Raw genomic sequence first — 8,853 nt, 5'->3', positions numbered from 1 at the left:
TTACGTGTATGCTTATGCGAGACTGGTTTTACCGACGTGCTTCGCACACAGGTGGCTAGTGTGTGTCTGTTTCTCCAGCTTTAGTTGAATCGACTGTTACTATGCCCGGTCCTTGTTGAAGGTTAAAACAGCACACTTGACGAAAAATCGTTGTGGTTTTTGATGTGTAGGTAAGAACGATTCTTGCTAAGCCCGTAGCAGCCATGTAAAACTTGCAACAACAAAGTAGAGGACTTCTAACTTGTTTTTGCAGGGCATGTTGTGATGTATATGGTCAAGACATGATGCTATATTTTATTGTATGATATGTTCATGTTTTGTAACAGAGTTATCGGCAACTGGCAGGAGCCATATGGTTGTCCCTTTATTGTATGAAATGCAATCGTCATGTAATTGCTTTACTTTATCACTAAGCGGTAGTGATAGTCGTAGAAGCACTAGTTGGCGAGACGACAACGATGCTACGATGAAGATCAAGGTGTCAAGCTGACGACGATGGTGATCATGACGGTGCTTTGGAGATGGAGATCAAAGGCACAAGATGATGATGGCCATATCATATCACTTATATTGATTTCATGTGATGTTTATCCTTTATGCATCTTATTTTGCTTAGTTCGACGGTAGCATTATAAGATGATCTCTCACTAAATTTCAAGGTATAAGTGTTCTCCCTGAGTATGCACCGTTGCGACAGTTCGTCGTGCCGAGACACCACGTGATGATCGGGTGTGATAAGCTCTACGTTCACATACAACGGGTGCAAGCCAGTTTTGCACACGCAGAGTACTCGAGTTAAACTTGACAAGCCTAGCATATGCAGATATGGCCTCAGAACACTGAGACCGAAAGGTCGAGCGTGAATCATATAGTAGATATGATCAACATAGTGATGTTCACCATTGAAAACTACTCCATCTCATGTGATGATCGGACATGGTTTAGTTGATTTGGATCACGTGATCACTTAGATGATTGGAGGGATGTCTATCTAAGTGGGAGTTCTTAAGTAATATGATTAATTGAACTTTAATTTATCATGAACTTAGTACCTGATAGTATTTTGCATGTCTATGTTGTTGTAGATAAATGGCCCGTGCTACTGTTCCATTGAATTTTAATGCATTCCTAGAGAAAGCTAAGTTGAAAGATGATGGTAGCAACTACATAGACTGGGTCCATAACTTGAGGATTATCCTCATTGTTGCATAGAAGAATTACGTCCTGGAAGCACCGCTGGGTGCTAGGCCTGCTGCAGATGCTACTGATGACGTTAAGAACGTCTGGCAGAGCAAAGCTGATGACTACTCGATAGTTCAGTGTGCCATGCTTTACGGCTTAGAACCGGGACTTCAACAACGTTTTGAATGTCATGGAGCATATGAGATGTTCCAGGAGTTGAAGTTAATATTTCAAGCAAATGCCCGGATTGAGAGATATGAAGTCTCTAATAAGTTCTATAGCTGCAAGATGGAGGAGAATAGTTCTGTTAGTGAACATATAGTCAGAATGTCTGGGTACCACAACCACTTGACTCAACTGGGAGTTAATCTTCCTGATGATAGTGTCATTGACAGAGTTCTTCAATCACTGCCACCAAGCTACAAAAGCTTCGTGATGAACTATAATATGCAAGGGATGGATAAGAGAATCCCCGAGCTCTTCGTGATGCTAAAAGTTGTGGAGGTAGAAATCAAGAAGGAGCATCAAGTATTGATGGTCAACAAGACCACCAGTTTCAAGAAGATGGGCAAAGGGAAGAAGGGGAACTTCAAGAAGAACGGCAAACAAGTTGCTGCTCAAGTGAAGAAGCCCAAGTCTAGACCTAAGCCTGAGACTGAGTGCTTCTACTGCAAAGGGACTGGTCACTGGAAGCGGAACTTCCCCAGGTATTTGGCGGATAATAAGGATGGCAAAGTGAAAGGTATATTTGATATGCATGTTATCGATGTGTACTTAACTAATGCTCGCAGTAGCGCCTGGGTATTTTATACTGGTTCTGTTGCTCATATTTGTAACTCGAAATAGGGGCTACAGATTAAGCGAAGATTGGCTAAGGACGAGGTGATGATGCGCGTGGGAAATGGTTCCAAAGTCAATGTGATTGTGGTCGGCACGCTACCTCTACATCTACCTTCAGAGATTAGTTTTAGACCTGAATAATTGTTATTTGGTGCCAGCGTTGAGCATGAACATTATATCTGGATCTTGTTTGATGCGAGACGGTTATTCATTTAAATCAGAGAATAATGGTTGTTCTATTTATATGAGTAATATCTTTTATGGTCATGCACCCTTGATGAGTGGTCTATTTTTGTTGAATCTCGATAGTAGTGATACACATATTCATAGTATTGAAGCCAAAAGATATAAGTTCAATAATGATAGTGCAACTTATTTGTGGCACTGCCGTTTAGGTCATATTGGTGTAAAGCGCATGAAGAAACTCCATGCTGATGGGCTTTTGGAATCACTTGATTATGAATCACTTGATAACTTGCGAACCATGCCTCATGGGCAAGATGACTAAGACTCCGTTCTCCGGAACTATGGAGCGAGCAACAGACTTGTTGGAAATAATACATACTGATGTATGCGGTCCAATGAGTGTTGATGCTCGCAGCGGGTATCGTTATTTTCTAACCTTCACAGATGATTTGAGCAGATATGGGTATATCTACTTGATGAAACATAAGTCTGAAACATTTGAAAAGTTCAAAGAATTTCAGAGTGAAGTGGAAAATCATCGTAACAAGAAAATAAAGTTTCTATGATCTGATCGTGGAGGAGAATATTTGAGTTACGAGTTTGGTCTTCATTTGAAACAATGTGGAATAGTTTCGCAACTCACGCCACCTGGAACACCACAGCGTAATGGTGTGTCCGAACGTCGTAACCGCACTTTATTAGATATGGTGTGATCTATGATGTCTCTTACTGATTTACCGCTATCGTTTTGGGGTTATGCTTTAGAGACGGCTGCATTCACGTTAAATAGGGCACCATCTAAATCCGTTGAGACGACACCTTATGAACTGTGGTTTGGCAAGAAACCCAAGTTGTCGTTTCTGAAAGTTTGGGGCTGCGATGCTTATGTGAAAAAGCTCTTGATAAGCTCGAACCCAAATCGGAGAAATGTGTCTTCATAGGATACCCAAAGGAGACTGTTGGGTACACCTTCTATCACAGATCCGAAGGCAAGATATTCGTTGCTAAGAATGGATCCTTTCTAGAGAAGGAGTTTCTCTCGAAAGAAGTGAGTGGGAGGAAAGTAGAACTTGATGAGGTAATTGTACCTTCTCCCGAATTGGAAAGTAGTTCATCACAGAAATCAGTTCCAGTGATTCCTACACCAATTAGTGAGGAAGCTAATGATAGTGATCATGAAACTTCAGATCAAGTTACTGCTGAACCTCGTAGGTCTACCAGAGTAAGATCCGCACCAGAGTGGTACGGTAATCCTGTTCTGGACGTCATGTTACTAGACCATAACGAACCTACGAACTATGAGGAAGCGATGATGAGCCCAGATTCCGCGAAATGGCTTGAGGCCATGAAATCTGAGATGGGATCCATGCATGAGAACAAAGTGTGGACTTTGGTTGACTTGCCCGATGATCGGCAAGCCATCGAGAATAAATGGATCTTCAAGAAGAAGACTGACGCTGACGGTAATGTTACTGTCTACAAAGCTCGACTTGTTGTGAAAGGTTTTCGACAAGTTCAAGGAGTTGACTACGACGAGACTTTCTCGCCCGTAGCGATGCTTAAGTCTGTCCGAATCATGTTAGCAATTGCCGCATTTTATGATTATGAAATTTGGCAAATGGATGTCAAAACTGCATTCCTGAATGGATTTCTGGAAGAAGAGTTGTATATGATGCAACCAGAAGGTTTTGTCGATCCAAAGGATGCTAACAAAGTGTGCAAGATCTAGCGATCCATTTATGGACTGGTGCAAGCCTCTCGGAGTTGGAATAAACGTTTTGATAGTGTGATCAAAGCATATGGTTTTATACAGACTTTTGGAGAAGCCTGTATTTACAAGAAAGTGAGTGGGAGCTCTGTAGCATTTCTAATATTATATGTGGATGACATAGTGTTGATTGGAAATGATATAGAATTTCTGGAAGCATAAAAGGATACTTGAATAAAATCTTTTCAATGAAAGACCTCGGTGAAGCTGCTTATATATTGGGCATCAAGATCTATAGAGATAGATCAAGACGCTTAATTGGACTTTCACAAAGCACATACCTCGATAAGATTTTGAAGAAGTTCAAAATGGACCAGTCAAAGAAAGGGTTCTTGCCTGTGTTACAAGGTGTGAAGTTGAGTGAGACTCAATGCCCGACCACTGCAGAAGATAGAGAGAAAATGAAAGTCATTCCCTATGCTTCAGCCATAGGTTCTATCATGTATGCAATGCTGTGTACCAGACCTGATGTGTGCCTTGCTATAAGTATAGTAGGGAGGTACCAAAGTAATCCAGGAGTGGATCACTGGACAGCGGCCAAGAACATCCTGAAATACCTGAAAAGGACTAAGGATATATTTCTCGTTTATGGAGGTGACAAAGACCTTGTTGTAAATGGTTACGTCGATGCAAGCTTTGACAGTGATCGGATGACTCTAAGTCGCAAACCGGATACGTGTTTATATTGAATGGTGGAGCTGTCAGTTGGTGCAGTTCTAAGCAGAGCGTCGTGGCGGGATCTACGTGTGAAGCGGAATACATAGCTGCTTCGGAAGCAGCAAATGAAGGAGTCTGGATGAGGAGTTCATATCCGATCTAGGTGTCATACCTAGTGCATCGGGTCCAATGAAAATCTTTTGTGACAATACTGGAGCAATTTCCTTGGCGAAGGAATCCAGATTTCACAAGAGAACCAAGCACATTAAGAGATGCTTCAATTCCATCTGTCATCAAGTGTCGGAAGGGGACATAGAGATTTGCAAGATACATACGGATCTGAATGTTGCAGACCCGTTAACGAAGCCTCTCTCACGAGCAAAACATGATCAGCACCAAGACTCCATGGGTGTTAGAATCATTACAATGTAACCTAGATTATTGACTCTAGTGCAAGTGGGAGACTGAAGGAAGTATGCCCTAGAGGCAATAATAAAGTTGTTATTTATATTTCCTTATATCATGATAAATGTTTATTATTCATGCTAGAATTGTATTAACCGGAAACTTAGTACATGTGTGAATACATAGACAAACAGAGTTTCACTAGTATGCCTCTACTTGACTAGCTCATTGATCAAAGATGGTTAAGTTTCCTAGCCATTGACATGAGTTGTCATTTGATGAATGGGATCACATAATTAGAGAATGATGTGATTGACATGACCCATCCGTTAGCTTAGCACTATGATCGTTTAGTTTGTTGTTATTGCTTTCTTCATAACTTATACATGTTCCTATGACTATGAGATTATGCAACTCCCGAATACCGGAGGAACACTTAGTGTGCTATCAAACGTCACAACGTAACTGGGTAATCATAAAGATGTTCTATAGGTGTTTCCGATGGTGTTTGTTGGATTGGCATAGATCGAGATTAGGATTTGTCACTCCATGTTTTGGAGAGGTATCTCTGGGCCCTCTCGGTAATGCACATCACTATAAGCCTTGCAATCAATGTGACTAATGAGTTAATCACGGGATGATGCATTATCGAACGAGTAAAGAGACTTGCCGGTAACGAGATTGAACTAGGTATTGAGATACCGACGATCGAATCTTGGGCAAGTAACATACCGATGACAAAGGGAACAACGTATATTGTTATGCGGTTTGACCGATAAAGATCTTCGTAGAATATGTAGGAACCAATATGAGCATCCAGGTTCCGCTATTGGTTATTGATCGGAGATGAGTCTCGGTCATGTCTGCATAGTTCTCGAACCCGTAGGGTCCGCACGCTTAACGTTTGATGACGATCGATATTATGAGTTTATGTATTTTGATGTATCGAAGGTAGTTCGGAGTCCCAGATGTGATCACGAACATGACGAGGAGTCTCGAAATGGTCGAGACATAAAGATTGATATATTGGATGACTATATTCGGACACCAGAAATGTTCCGGAGAAGTCTCGGATAAAACGGGAGTGCCGAGGGTTACCGGAACCCCCCGGGGGAACTAATGGGCCACATGGGCCTTAGTGGAGAGAGAGAGGGGCGGCTAGGGCAGGCCGCACGCCTCTTCCCTCTTGGTCCGGATTGGACTAGGGAAGGGGGGCGCCTCGCTTTCCTTCTCCCTCTCTCCCTCTCCTTCCTCCCCCTCTATTCCCTTGTTGGAAACCTACTAGGAATAGGATTCCTAGTAGGAATCCTACTTGGGGCGCGCCCTATGAGGGCCGGCTAGCCTCCCCCTTGCTCCTTTATATACGGGGGCTGGAGGCACCCTAGAACACTCAAGTTGACAGTTGTCTTAGCCGTGTGCGGTGCCCCCCTCCACAGATTTCCACCTCGGTCATATCGTTGCAGTGCTTAGGCAAAGCCCTGCGTTGGTAACTTCATCAACACCGTCATCACGCCGTCGTGCTGACGAAACTCTCCCTTGACCTCAGATGGATCTAGAGTTCGTGGGACGTCACTGAGCTGAACGTGTGTAGATCACGGAGGTGGCGTACCTTCGGTGCTAGGATTGGTCTGATCGTGAAGACGTACGACTACTTCAACCGTGTTGTCATAACGCTTCCGCTTTCGGTCTACGAGGGTACGTAGACAACACTCTTCCCTCTCGTTGCTATGCATCACCTAGAAAGATGTTGCGTGATCGTAGGATTTTTTTGAAATTACTGCGTTCCCTAACATCTTACACGATTATCTCCATCAATGTCGTAATCATAGAAGAACTCTGCGTTGATCTTTTGTATCTTCTCGAAGAAATCCAGAAGCTTCTTGGCGTCATCTTGAGACTCTTCTCTAGCAAACTTATGTTTCCTGCATTTCAAACGTAATGCAAACTCATCTTATCAAACAAGAAATAATTACCCACAGAATGCTCAAGCGATATGTTCTGTGACGTGCTTACTTGTTGACCCAGGCGCGGCTAGTATGACCCGTGAACTGCAGACCATCGGACATACGCGACAGCGTTGACATCATCTGTGTGTATGATTGTCCAGCTGCATGTCCTTCACCAACTGTCAATCAAAGGATCATCTCTTTTGTGTGAGTGCATGTGCAAAAGCATCCTGGGGCTTTCTAGCATCTTGTGGTTGTGGTTAAGCTCAACTGTTTGTATCACAAAACTCTCATTCTTCCTCTCTTTGACTCTAATTCTTGCCTTGCATCCAATCCTTTTTGATGTCTTCTCACGTTTCTGATCATAATCTGCCACAGTCTGCTTCACGCCCCTTCTCTTGTGCAGACAATGTAGGCATTTGTCTTGTGTTTCACCTTCTTGCATATGCCAAACCCTGCATATCTTGGATAAGTGTTGTAAAAGTCCCATGCATTGACGTACGAGGTGAACTTCATTCCAGGGACAAGTATGAGGTTTGGCGGCATGTTTTTATCCTGCATCAAGTGCAATACTCTATGAGACAAAGTGTATTGTTCTATTTAAATACGAGGACTGCATACGAGTTAAGAAAGCACTGCAATGTTACTATGTTTTCGGAAGAGTCGACTGTATTAGATGTTAGGCCAAACTTCACAGAAAATGTCAGTGCGTTGCAATGCTATCTAAATGGACAACAAATATTATTATTTTTTAGGACATAAACTTACATGTGTGTAATGTCGTTCATCCGATGGCGTTTGCAGCTCGCCGAGTTGTATTGTACATGATAGAGTTATAGCAGATATGTGTAGTTGAGGATCTCACGGTGGTAATAGTGAGAAGGACTTGTACCCGCCATTGACTTCTGACCGAGGCACCCTTGGTGGTCACAGTGTTGAACTTGATGCAGCAGGTGCACTTGGAGCTATGTCTTTCGGTGCAGCATGTGCATGCCGAGCTCTATTTTGTCGTGCAGGAGGTGCACACTGAGCTTTGTTTTGTGGTGCAGCAGGTGGACGCGGTGGTAATCCAGTGTTGTGGTGATGTCTCACTGGATTGGTTTGAAATTGTTGGAGCGGCGGCACATCATCATAATCATCATCTTCTGCAACATCATGGTCAACAACATCATTGTTATCTGTTTGGACATGCTGTCCAAATGTAGTGAACTCGTGCTTGTACTCTGGGATGAGAAATTTTATTGGCTCATCTTCATCATCATCATCTTCATCATCCTGTTGGTGAGTGCCCTCCCACATGAAGGTGACATCGTCGCCATCTTCGACTACCTCTTCTTCATGGAAAAAATCTTCTTTCGAAGAGTATTGCACCATGTTTGTTGTCGTGAAGAATCCTCGAGGAATCTCATGGGTAACCCAGCAAGTGTCTCTTCTGGAAAAACTTGACTCTTCCGAAAGTTGATGGTCCATGGGTTGTCAATTATGCGCGGCATTTTGTTTCTGCTCAACGTCATTGCCTGCACAAAACGGCCGAGCTGCATTGTCAGGTAAAATGAACTGAATCATATGAACTGCATTGTGTTTAAAAGGGTACTGCGGATTTTGTTCTCATTTTTCAAAAAAATTCTAGAATTTCCAAATGTGTTCTAATGTTTCAAAAATTGTTCGTGTTTTTGATAAAATGTTCTCATTTTTCAAAAAATGTCATATATCATAAGATGTTCACATATTCAAAAGATGTTCGCCTTTTACAAAAATGTTCATGATTTCAAAGCATGTTCCTGTTTTCTATTTTTGTTTGGAATTAGAAAGTTTTTTCCATACATTTTTTTCATAGATTAAAAAATGTTCGAGATTTAAAAGTTTGTT

Source organism: Triticum aestivum, chromosome 4A, assembly GCF_018294505.1.
Source record: "Triticum aestivum cultivar Chinese Spring chromosome 4A, IWGSC CS RefSeq v2.1, whole genome shotgun sequence".
Lineage (NCBI taxonomy): Eukaryota > Viridiplantae > Streptophyta > Magnoliopsida > Poales > Poaceae > Triticum > Triticum aestivum.
This window is presented reverse-complemented; position numbering follows the sequence as displayed.